A 12,384-nucleotide genomic window follows, 5' to 3' on the forward strand; every position below is an offset into this window, starting at 1 on the left:
GCTACATTATAGCAGAGACACAAAGATAAGGGTTAAAGCAAGTTAGCAATCAATATAAGTTAGAATCAATAAATCAAGTTAGAAATAATACAAGCAAGAAGACAATGAGGCAACAGTGAAGTTCTGAAAGAAAAATTGTGATTTTTAAATCCCATATTCAAGACAAATATCTTCAAAATAAACATGTAATAAAGGCTTTTTACAGACACACCAAAATGGAAAGAATTTATCATTAATCAAACTTGCAAAAACTTCCTTTAGAAAAAAAATGCTGAAGGAAGTCTTTCGGACAAAAAGAAAATGACAGTAAATAGAAGTCTGGTTCCACACAAAGAAATGAAATTTAACTTAAAGGATAAATATTTACTGACTAATTAAAGCAAAAATAAAAACCATAAAGTGTGGGGTTTATAACATAGGTAGAAATAAAATGTATGACATTAATACCAAACTTGGCAAAAGGGGAGATATGTAAGTATACAGCTATAAATTTCTTCCATTATACATGTAGTGGTGAAATGTCAGTTGGAGGTATAACATCAGTTCGACTATATTAAGTTAAAGACCTATATTCTAAATCCTAAAGCCATCACTAAAATAATAAAACAAGAAATCACAGCTAATAAGCTACAATAATCAAGCCAAAGGAGTATGAATGTAAAGAGAAAAAAATAGATTAATGGAACAAAAGAAACCAACACCTATATGGACAATTAATTTTCTACAAAGGTACAAAAGCAATTCTGTGGAGAAAGAGTAATCTTTTCAATAAATTGTGCTGAAACAGTGGGATATCTATATGCCCCCCTTCACACAAAAATTCAACTTTAATCCACACCTCACATAAGATTCAAAAATTAATTCAAAATAGATCATTAATCTAAATGCAGAATTTAAAGCTATGAATCAGAAGAAACTGTGGGGAAAAAATTTGTGACTTTGTTTTAAGTAATAATTTCTTAGATGCAACACAAAAGCATGTGTTACAGAATGACAAATTGATAATTGGATTTTTATCAACATTAAAAACTTCTGTTCTTCAAAAGATACTATGAAAGATAAAAAGATAACAAAAGGGTCAATCAAAAAATGGGCAGAAGATATAAACAGACATTTCTCCAATGAAGACATAGAGATGGCCAAAAAACACATGAAAAGAGGCTCAACATCATTAATTATTAGAGAAATGCAAAGTATTTGATTAAGATACTGGTTACATAGGTGAACATACTTCTCAAAATTCATCAACCTTATATTTAAGGTGCATTTTATTATATGTAAATTTTACCTTAAAATAAAAATACTGTGCCAAAAAAAGTGTTTTTGAAAACTTCAAAATGCTATACACTCAAAATTCCATTTCGAATTGAAGGTAGAATGACTTAGCACTTTCAACTTCACCTAAACCTTTAAACAATTCCAATAAAATGTGATTTTTAAAAATATCACACCATGGCTTCAATGTGTTTTTCAAATATTAAAATAAAAGCTTTTATCAAGAGTATGGAACAAATTAAATAAATGCAGTATTTTATGTCAGAAATAGGCTTGCAGCTTGTATTATGCTTTGACTGAAAAACTTCTGAATTTTAAGGCAAAAAAGAACTGAACAGAAAACATATTCCCCACTAATAATTTTTAAAGGGAAATTCTGGTGATTTTTTTCTTTTTTAAAACAAAAAGAAAAGTTAGAATTATACTCTTACTTTAGATGGTCTCACCAATGCCATATTTTTCTAAATACAGTTGATATTTGTAAAATAGGGCTGATTCCTAAAGAGATTAACTCTGTGGTTTCTCTACCATTTCACTGCTGTGTTCTTTTTAATTAATCTCATTTTCATTTACTTTATAATTTCAGTATACACAAAAATATGCATAGTATATATTCATAATAATGATATATAATGATTATGTATTATAGAGTACATGTACTACACAATATATATCATAGTATTTCATAATTTGTAGGGTTTTTAGTAAAAATCTCCACACAGTAATTTCCCAAATCACTCCAACAGATAACCCATCATGAAACTCAGGGGTGAGGAAACTGTATCCCACAAGCCAAATACAATTGCTTTTGTACAGCCTATGAGCTAAGAAGCATTTCTTACATTATCTACTGGTTTTAAAAAAGAAGGAAGAATATCCCACAATCATGGAAATTATATAAAATTCACATTTCAGTGTCCATAAACACAGTCATGCTCATTCATTTACTAACTCATTCATTAGTAACTATGACTACAAGGTTGTGATACAGAGAGAACAGAGAGTAAAGCCTAAAATATTTATTATCTTCACCTTTAAGAAAAAAGATTTTCTATCCCAGCTATAGGCCAAAAACATTTTGCACTCCCTGCTGGTAACTACCAGTATACCAGACCACCTGACCTGCCTCTTGAGAAATCTGTCTGCAGGTCAGGAAGCAACAGTTAGAACTGGACATGGAACAACAGACTGGTTCCAAATAGGAAAAGGAGTACATCAAGGCTGTATATTGTCACCCTGATTATTTAACTTCTATGCAGAGTACATCATGAGACATGCTGGACTGGAGGAAGCACAAGCTGGAATCAAGATTGCCGGGAGAAATATCAATAACCTCAGACATGCAGATGACACCACCCTTATGGCAGAAAGTGAAGAAGAACTAAAGAATCTCTTGATGAAAGTGAAAGAGGAGAGTGAAAAAGTTGTCTTAAAGCTCAACATTCAGAAAACTAAGATCATGGCATCTGGTCCCATCACTTCATGGGAAATAGATGGGGAAAGAGTGGAAACAGTCTCAGACTTTATTTTTTGGGACTCCAAAAATCACTGCAGATGGAGACTACAGCCATGAAGTTAAAAGACGTTTACTCCTTAGAAGAAAAGTTTTGACCAACCCAGACAGCATATTAAAAAGAAGAGACATTACTTTGCCAAAAAGGGGGTCTAGTCAAGGCTATGGTTTTTCCAGTGGTCATGTATGGATGTGAGAGTTGGACTATAAAGAAACCTGAGCGCTGAAAAACAGATGCTTTTGAACTGTGGTGTTGGAGGAGACTCTTGAGAGTCCCTTGGACTGCAAGGAGATCCAACCAGTCCATCCTAAAGGAAATCAGTCCTGAATATTCACTGGAAGGACTGATGTTGAAGCTGAAACTCCAATACCTTGACCACCTCATTCATTTGAAAAGACCTTGATGCTGGGAAAGATTAAAGATGGGAGGAGAAGGAGATGACAGAGAATGAGATGGTTGGATGGCATCATGGACTTAATGGACATGAGTCTGAGTAAACTCCAGGAGCTGGTGATGGACAGGGAGGCCTGGTGTGCTGCAGTCCATGGGGCCACAAAGAGTCGGACTTGACTGGGCGACTGAACTGAACTGGTGACTACTTGATGAAAAAAGGACACAAAAATATAGAAACCACATTAAATATATCATCAAATTTCACTATTTAGCATAATATACTGAACTGAACTGAACTGAACTGATAAAGCACACAAAACACCTTGAGGATCACTATCTACATCAATTTTTCAAACCACTTTATGAGGGAACTCATATCACCTATTTTACAAGTAAAAAAACTGAGGCTCAGAGAGAACATGGACTGGAATTCATCTTAAGTCTCATGCTTCCATGTTCAGTACTCAATTCATTACATCCAAGATTCCTTATAATCACAAGTTAAGTTCACTGTTACCATTATCATTTTACTTAAGGGATTAAAAAAGACTTTAATGGCCACAACTAAAGAATAAATATAATCTGAATTGTTAATATTTCAAAAAATCAAAAATTAGAAAATTACAGAATTATTTTGAATTATTTTCTCCTTGAGGAAAACATTAGATATTTCTCACATTTATTAGAGTAGAAGTTTTTCCAAGTTTGTGTGAAACCTGAACTATACAGCCTTGTGACGTCTCAAAGTAAACATAAGAACTTCTTTTATCTTCCAAAAGATTTTTTAAAGTTTTAAGTATTTACTTACATCAAATGATATTTGAAGGACTTCCCTGGTGGCCCAGTGGTTAAGAATACACCTGCCAATGTAGGGGACATGGGTTCAATCCCTGACCTGGGAAGATTCTACATCCCATGGGGCAACTAAGCCCGTGAGCCACAACTACTGAAGCCCTCATGCTCTAGAGCCCATGACCTACAACAACAGAAGCCTCCACTCACCACAGCTAGAGAAAGCCCACACATAGCAGCAAAGACCCAGCACAGCCAAAAATAAAATAAATAAATAAATAAAATCATTTCAAACAAGAAAACAGAGTTTTAAAAGGTACTTTAAAATTTTGATAATACTACTTTTAAATTATCAAAATTTCAAAGTAGTGTAAATCAAAATGGGGATCAAATTTTTAAAATAAGAAAGCAATACATTGGCTTAAAATAATCAAAACTTAAGAATTTCTGACATTCTTGAAAAATGTTTATGCAGCAAAATATTTTATGCATTGCCAGTACTCACATACATAAATTTAGTGCCACTATTTATTTAATCCCTCTATATATGAATAAACTATACTTGCAAATGAAAATAATAAAAAAGTTGTCAAATAAATTTTAAATTTGGTTTCCTTGCAAATTTCTCAATTAGGGCAGTATTTCTACTCAGAAGCTAGATATATAATTAGTACTGAAATTTCACCTTTTACTCACAGTGGTTTATAGAAAGCACATCCTATCCTCTGACTTTGGTCATGTTACTTATTCCCCCCAAAATTTTTCTATGAATATTTTAAAACTTCTCTAAGAAAGATCTACACTGAATTATTATAGGAGTAACACCAAATGAGTGCTCTTTACTGTGACATAAACTGAGAGCCAAACATAGTCGGCGAACCATAAAATGAATTGGAAAATTTAGCATTAGTTTTGTGAATAATTTAATCAAGTCACATTTTAAATCTCAGACTGGTAACCTATACAAATGTTACTCCCAAAAATCTACTTTACCCATCACAAGGAATTTCAAAAAACAGTTTAGCATCCCAGACTAGTTTCATCATAAAAATCACCTGGAGCCTCGTTAAAACTAGATTCCTGGACCCTCCATGGAATTCAGCATATCTGGGTCCAAGGAATCGGTGTTTAGTAAGTGTTATAGATCAGAGGCTCTCATAATATGGTTCCCAAGCCAATAATATTAGCATCATCTGTAACTTGATAGAAATGCAAACCCAGCCCAGACCTCATGAATTAGGTCCAGGTGAGAAGCTGACAAATTTCATCAAGGAGACAAATTTAAGAAGCATTCTGTATAAAACAAAGTACTTCTCAGTTGTACGATATTATCAAACAAATGGAAAATCAACAAGAATGAGATGGAGGGAGAAAAAAATAAAAAAGGAATACAAACAAAAGCAAAGGGATCTAAATATATATCAAGTTAACAACATAACCACCTGAAGTGGAAGGGGAGGGGATATCCTAGTTAACTAGACAGTATTTCGATCATGTAATCTTTGTCATTAGCAAAGACAAAATGAGTCAACACAAAACTGTACTCTAGTTACCCTGCTTGTTTCCTACAGTAGTATGGCTTCAGTTCAGTTGCTCAGTCGTGTCCAACTCTTTGTGACCCCATGAATCGCAGCACGCCAGGCCTCCCTGTGCATCACCAACTTCCGGAGTTTACGCAAACTCATGCCCATCGAGTTGGTGACGCCATCCAGCCATCTCATCCTCTGTCATCCCCTTCTCCTCCTGCCCCCATCCCTCCCAGCATTAGGGTCTTTTCCAATGAGTCAGCTCTTCGCATGAGGTGGCCAAAGTATTGGAGTTTCAGCATAAGCATCAGTCCTTCCAATGAACACCCAGGACTGATAACCTTTAGGATGGACTGGTTGGATCTCCTTGCAGTCCAAGGGAATCTCAAGAGTCTGCTCCAACACCACAGTCCAAAACCATCAATTCATCGGTGCTCAGCTTTCTTCACATCCAACTCTCACATCCATACATGACCACCGGAAAAACCACAGCCTTGACCAGATGGACCCTTGTTGGCAAAGTAATGTCTCTGCTTTTCAATATGCTATCTAGGTTGGTCATAACTTTCCTTCCAAGGAGTAAGCATCTTTTAACTTCATGGCTGCAGTCACCATCTGCAGTGATTTTGGAGCCCAAAAAAATAAAGTCTGACACTGTTTCCACTGTTTCCCCATCTATTTCCCATTAAGTGATGGGACCAGATGCCATGATCTTAGGTTTCTGAATGTTGAGCTTTAAGCCAACTTTTTCACTCTCCTCTTTCACTTTCACCAAGAGGCTTTTTAGTTCCTCTTCACTTTCTGTCATAAGGGTGATGTCATCTGCATATCTGAGGTTATTGATATTTCTCCTGGCAATCTTGATACCAGCTTGTGCTTCTTCCAGCCCAGCGTTTCTCATGATGTACTCTGCATATAAGTTAAATAAGCAGGGTGATAATATACAGCCTTGACGAACTCCTTTTCCTATTTGGAACCAGTCTGTTGTCCATGTCCAGTTCTAACTGTTGCTTCCTGACCTGAATATAGGTTTCTCTAGAGGCAGGTCAGGTGGTCTGGTATTCCCATCTCTTGAAGAATTTTCCACAGTTTGTGGTGATCCACATAGTCAAAGGCTTTGGCATAGTCAATAAAGCAGAAATAGGTGTTTTTCTGGAACTCTCCTGCTTTTTCAATGATCCAGCGGATGTTGGCAACTTAGCTATTCCAAAATTACTTTGTGTGTACTTTAGGACTAAGCAACTAGGGTAATATATTGTTGGAAAAGGAGGCAAGATTTCTCACTTCTAGAAAAAGTTGTTTGTTGTTCACTGACTAAGTCATGTCCAATTCTTTGTGACCCCATGGACTGCAGCACACCAGGCTACTCTGTCCTTCACTATCTCCTGGAGTTTGTTCAAACTCATGTCTATTAAGTCGGTGATGCCATCTAACCATCTCATTTTCTGTTGCCCGCTTTCTCTGCCTGCCCTCAATCTTTGCCAGCCTAAGGGTCTTTTCCAATGAGTCGGCTCTTCACAACAGGTGGACAAAGTATTGGAGCTTCAGCTTCAGCATCAGTACTTCCAGTGAGTATTCAGGATTGATTTCCTTTAGAATTGACTGGTTGGATCTCCTTGCTGTCCAAGGGACTCTCAAGAGCTTTTCCAGCACCACAATTCAAAGGCACCAAATCTTCAGCACTCGGCCTTGTTTATGGTCCAACTCTCACATCCATACATGACTACTGGAAAAACTACAGCTTTGACTAGACAGACCTTTGTCGGCAAAGTAATGTGTCTGCTTTTTAATATGCTGTCTAGGTTTGTCATAGCTTTTCTTCCAAGGAGCAAGCATCTTTTAATTTCATGGCTGCAGTCACCATCTGCAGTGATTGTGGAGCCCAAGAAATAAAGTTTGTCACTGTTTCCATTGCTTCCCCATCAATTTGTTGTGAAGTGATGCAACCAGATGCCATGATCTTGGTTTTTTGAATATTGAGTTTTAAACCAGCTTGTTCACTCTCTTCTTTCACTTTCATCAAGAAGTTCTTTAGTTCTTCATTTCTGCTATAAGGGTGGTGTCATCTGTGTATCTGAGGTTATTGATATTTCTCCTGGCAATCTTTATTCCAGCTCGTGCTTCATCCAGCCTGGCATTTCACATGATGTACTCTGCATATAAATTAAATAAGCAGGGTGACAATATACAGCCTTGACATACTCCTTTCCCAATATGGAACCAATCTGTTCTTCCATGTCTGGGTCTAACTGTTACTTCTTGACCTGCACACAGATCTCTCAGGAGGCAGGTAAGGTGGTCTGGTATTCCAATCTTTTGAAGAATTTGCCAGTTTGCTCTGATCTACACAGTAAAGTAATGCTCAAAATTCTCCAAGCCAGGCTTCAGCAATATGTGAACTGTAAACTTCCAGATGTTCAAGCTGGTTTTAGAAAGGCAGAGGAACCAGAGATCAAATTGCCAACATCCACTGGATCATCAAAAAAAGCAAGAGAGTTCCAGAAAAACATATATTTCTGCTTTATTGACTAAGCCAAAGCCTTCGGCTATGTGGATCACAATAAACTGTGGAAAATTCTTCAAGAGATGGGAATACCAGACCACCTGACCTGCCTCTTGAGAAACCCATATGCAGGTCAGGAAGCAACAGTTAGAACTGGACATGGAACAACAGACTGGTTCCAAATAGGAAAAGGAGTTCGTCAAGGCTGTATATTGTCACTCTGTTTATTTAACTTATATGCAGAGTACATCACGAGAAACTCTGGGCTGGAAAAAGCACAAGCTGGTATCAAGATTGCCGGGAGAAATATCAATAACCTCAGATATGCAGATGACATCACCCTTATGACAGAAAGTGAAGAGGAACTAAAAAGCCTCTTGGTGAAAGTGAAAGAGGAGAGTGAAAAAGTTGGCTTAAAGCTAAACATTCAGAAAACTAAGATCATGGCATCTGGTCCCATCACTTCATGGCAAATAGATGAGGAGACAGTAGAAACAGTGTCAGACTTTATTTTTGGGAACTCCAAAATCACTGCAGATGGTGACTGCAGCCATGAAGTTAAAAGACGCTTACTCCTTGGAAGGAAAGTTATGACCAACCTAGATAGCATATTGAAAAGCAGAGACATTACTTTGCCAACAAAGGTCCGTCTAGTCAAGGCTATGGTTTTTCCAGTGGTCATGTATAGATGTGAGAGTTGGACTGTGAAGAAAGTTGAGCACCAAAAAATTGATGGTTTTGGACTGTGGTGTTGGAGCAGACTCTTGAGATTCCCTTGGACTGCAAGGAGATCCAACCAGTCCATCCTAAAGGAGATCAGTCCTGGGTGTTCATTGGAAGGACTGATGCTGAAGCTGAAACTCCAGTACTTTGGCCACCTCATGCGAAGAGCTGACTCATTGGAGAAGACCCTAATGCTGGGAGGGATGGGGGCAGGAGGAGAAGGGGATGACAGAGGATGAGATGGCTGGATGGCGTCACCGACTCGATGGGCATGAGTTTGGGTAACTTCCAGGAGTTGGTGATGGACAGGGAGGCCTAGCGTGCTGTGATTCATGGGGTCACAAAGAGTTGGACACGACTGAGAGCCTGAACTGAACTTTGAACACAGTCAAAGACTTTGGCGTAATCAATGAAGCAGAAGTAGATATTTTTCTGGAATTCTCTTACTTTTTCAATGATTCAACAGATATTGGCAATTTAATCTCTGGTTCCTCTGCCTTTTCTAAAATCAGCTTGAACATCTGAAAGTTCATGGTTCATGTATTGTTGAAGCCTGGCTTGGAGAATTCTGAGCATTACTTTGCTAGCACATAAGATGAGTTCGATTGTGCGGTAGTTTGAACATTCTTTCGCATTGCCCTTCTTTGGGATTGAAATGAAAACTGACATTTTACAGTCCTGTGGCCACTGCTGAGTTTTCCAAATTGGCTGACATATTAAGTGCATCACTTTCACAGCATCATCTTTTAGGATTTGAAATAGCTCAACTGGACTTTCATTACCTCCACTAGTTTTGTGCATAGTGATTCTTCCTAAGGCCCACTTGACTTCACATTCCAGGATGTCTGGCTTGAGGTGAGTGATCACACCATCATGGTTATCCGGGTCATAAAGATCTTTTTTGTATAGTTCTTCTGTGTATTCTTGCCACCTGTTCTTAATATCTTCTGCTTCTGTTAGGTCCATGCCATTTCTGTCCTTTATTGTGCCCATCTTTCCATGAAATGTTCCCTTGCTATCTCTAATTTTCTATAAGAGATCTCTAATCTTTCCCATTCTATTGTTTTCCTCTATTTCTTTGCATGGATCACTGAGGAAGGCTTTCTTATTACTCCTTGCTATTCTTTGAAACTCTGCATTCAAGTGGGTATATCTTTCCTTTTCTCCTTTGCCTTTTAACAAGAACTCTCCAAATATCTTTATAAGAAACTAATTACTCCTGGCCCTGTGTGACTTCTGGGAATTCCTTAGCTTACAGTTCTAGTAACTTCTTTTTCAAGAAGTTTTCTTTCCCAAGATCATGGATGGACTGGTATTTAGACAAAGAATCAAGGCAACCCCAATGCTAATTCCCAAAGAAAGGCAATCCCAAAGAATGCTCAAATTGCACACGCTAGTAAAGTAATGCTCAAAATTCTTCAAACCAGGCTTCAACAATACATGAACCGTGAACTTCTAGATGTTCAAGTTGGTTTTAGAAAAGGCAGAGGAACCAGAGATCAAATTGCCAACACCCACTGGATTATCAAAAAAACAAGAGAGTTCCAGAAAAACATCTATTTCTGCTTTATTGACTATGCCAAACCTTTGACCGTGTGAATCATCACAAACTGTGGAAAATTCTGAAAGAGACAGATGAGCATACCAGACCACCTGACCTGCCTCTTGAGAAACCTATACAGGTCAGGAAGCAACAGTTAGAACTGGACATGGAACAACAGATTGGTCCCAAATAGGGAAAGGAGTACACCAAGGCTGTATATTGTTACCTTGCTTATTTAACTTATATGCAGAGTACATCATGAGAAATGCTGGGCTGGATGAAGCACAAGCTGGTATCAAGATTGCCAGGAGAAATATCAATAACCACAGATATGCAAATGACACCACCCTTATGGCTGAAAGTGGATGTGAGGGTTGGACTATAAAGAAAGCTGAGTGCTGAAGAATTGATGCTTTTGAACTGTGGTGTTGGAGAAGACTCTTGAGAGTCTCTTGGACTGCAAGGAGATCCAAACAGTCCATCCTAAAAGAGATCAATCCTGAATGCTCATTGGAAGGACTGATGTTGAAGCTGAAACTCCAATACTTAGGCCACCTAATGTGAAGAACTGACTCACTTGAGAAGACTCTGATGCTGGGAAAGATTGAAGGCAGGAGGAGAAGGGGACAACAGAGGATGAGATGGTTGAATGGCATAACCGACTCAATGGACATGAGTTTGAGTAAACTCTGGGAGCTGGTAATGAACAGGGAGGCCTGGCGTGCTGCAGTCCATAGCATTGCAAAGAGTCACACTTGACTGAGTGACTGAACTGAACTGAACTGAATGCTAATTCTTCTGTACCTCTCTGCTTTGAGTATTCTGCTCCATTAATCAAGCCCCATTTTACTCTGAACTCTTCTCTCTTGTCTCCTCAGTTCAGCAATATCGTAGGTTTCTGTTTGAGTTCCCCCACCTTGTACCATGTCCCGGAAGTTGCCTCCAGCCCAGAAAACATGAATAATATAGAACTTGCTTTGTTTCCTTCTCTCAGGAATCACTGTTCTGTTTTGACTTTGTCCAGTATCTGAAAATAGATGTTTCTCCTTTTATCAGGTTTTCTAATTATTTATAATGGAGGAGTAATTCCAGAATATATTATTCCCTCATGGCCAGAAGCCACTTTTGTTGACCTTTTTGTATTAACTTCTGAAAATTGTATTTACATAGTTTAAAACTTGGTTTTCTTTAAAAGCAGTAGTGAAACTGGGTAATTACTTGTTGGAAATTTGTGATCAAGGAAATCTATGTTTTAAATGGGAGTTATTGATTTGGTTTAGTATATATAATACATATACCACATTTATGTAATTGAACGTTGCTCAGCCATTAAAAGGAATGAAATTGAGTCATTTGTAATGATTTCGATGAAGCTAGAGTCTGTCATACAGGGTGAAGTATGTCAGAGACAGAAAAATAAATATTGTATATTAATGCATATATATGGAATCTAGAAAAATGGTACTGATGAACATACATAGGGCAGGAATAGAGACAGACGTAGAAAATGGACTTGTCGACACAGGAGGGGAAGGAGAGGGTAGGATGAATTGAGAGAGCGGCACTGACATAAATGCACTATCGTGTAAAAGAGATAGCTAGGGTGAAGCTGCTATATGGCAGGGAGCTCAGCTCTGTGCTCTGTTATGACCTAAAAGTGTGCGATGGGGAGGTGGGAGGAAGGCTTAAGAGGGAGGAGATATATTTATAATTTGAGTTTATTCACATTGCTGTACAACAGAAACTAACAAAACATTGTAAAGTAGTTATACTCCAATTAAAACATAAATTCAAAAGTAAATGAGAGGTATTGCAGCATATGTATTGGCTGAGAGGAAAACTTGATGATGCAGGAACGAGAGGAAATAACTGCAAGAACAAATACCTTGAGTGACAACAGGGGATGGGACTCAAAACACCGAAGAAAGGGTTCATTTTATATTGGAACACATTAGCAGTTAAAGATGACTAGGAAAACTGCACAGGCACAGACATCAGCAGGCTGTTAGATTTTGGTGAGAAAAGCAAAAATGTGACCTTGAACTCGCACCCCCACTCCTGTTTTCCCAGTGAAAACCAGAAGCAAGATCATCAGTGAGTTTCTCAGGCTCTCTC

General features: G+C 37.8%; 1 protein-coding gene across 2 annotated transcripts in view; it reads right to left on the reverse strand.

Annotated features, from left to right (window-relative positions):
* Positions 1 to 12,384, reverse strand: part of LEPR (leptin receptor) — a 90,942-nt gene that overhangs the window by 44,939 nt on the left and 33,619 nt on the right. The window lies entirely within an intron of this gene.

The sequence above is a fragment of the Dama dama genome, chromosome 20 (assembly GCF_033118175.1).
Source record: "Dama dama isolate Ldn47 chromosome 20, ASM3311817v1, whole genome shotgun sequence".
Taxonomy (NCBI): Eukaryota; Metazoa; Chordata; class Mammalia; order Artiodactyla; family Cervidae; genus Dama; species Dama dama.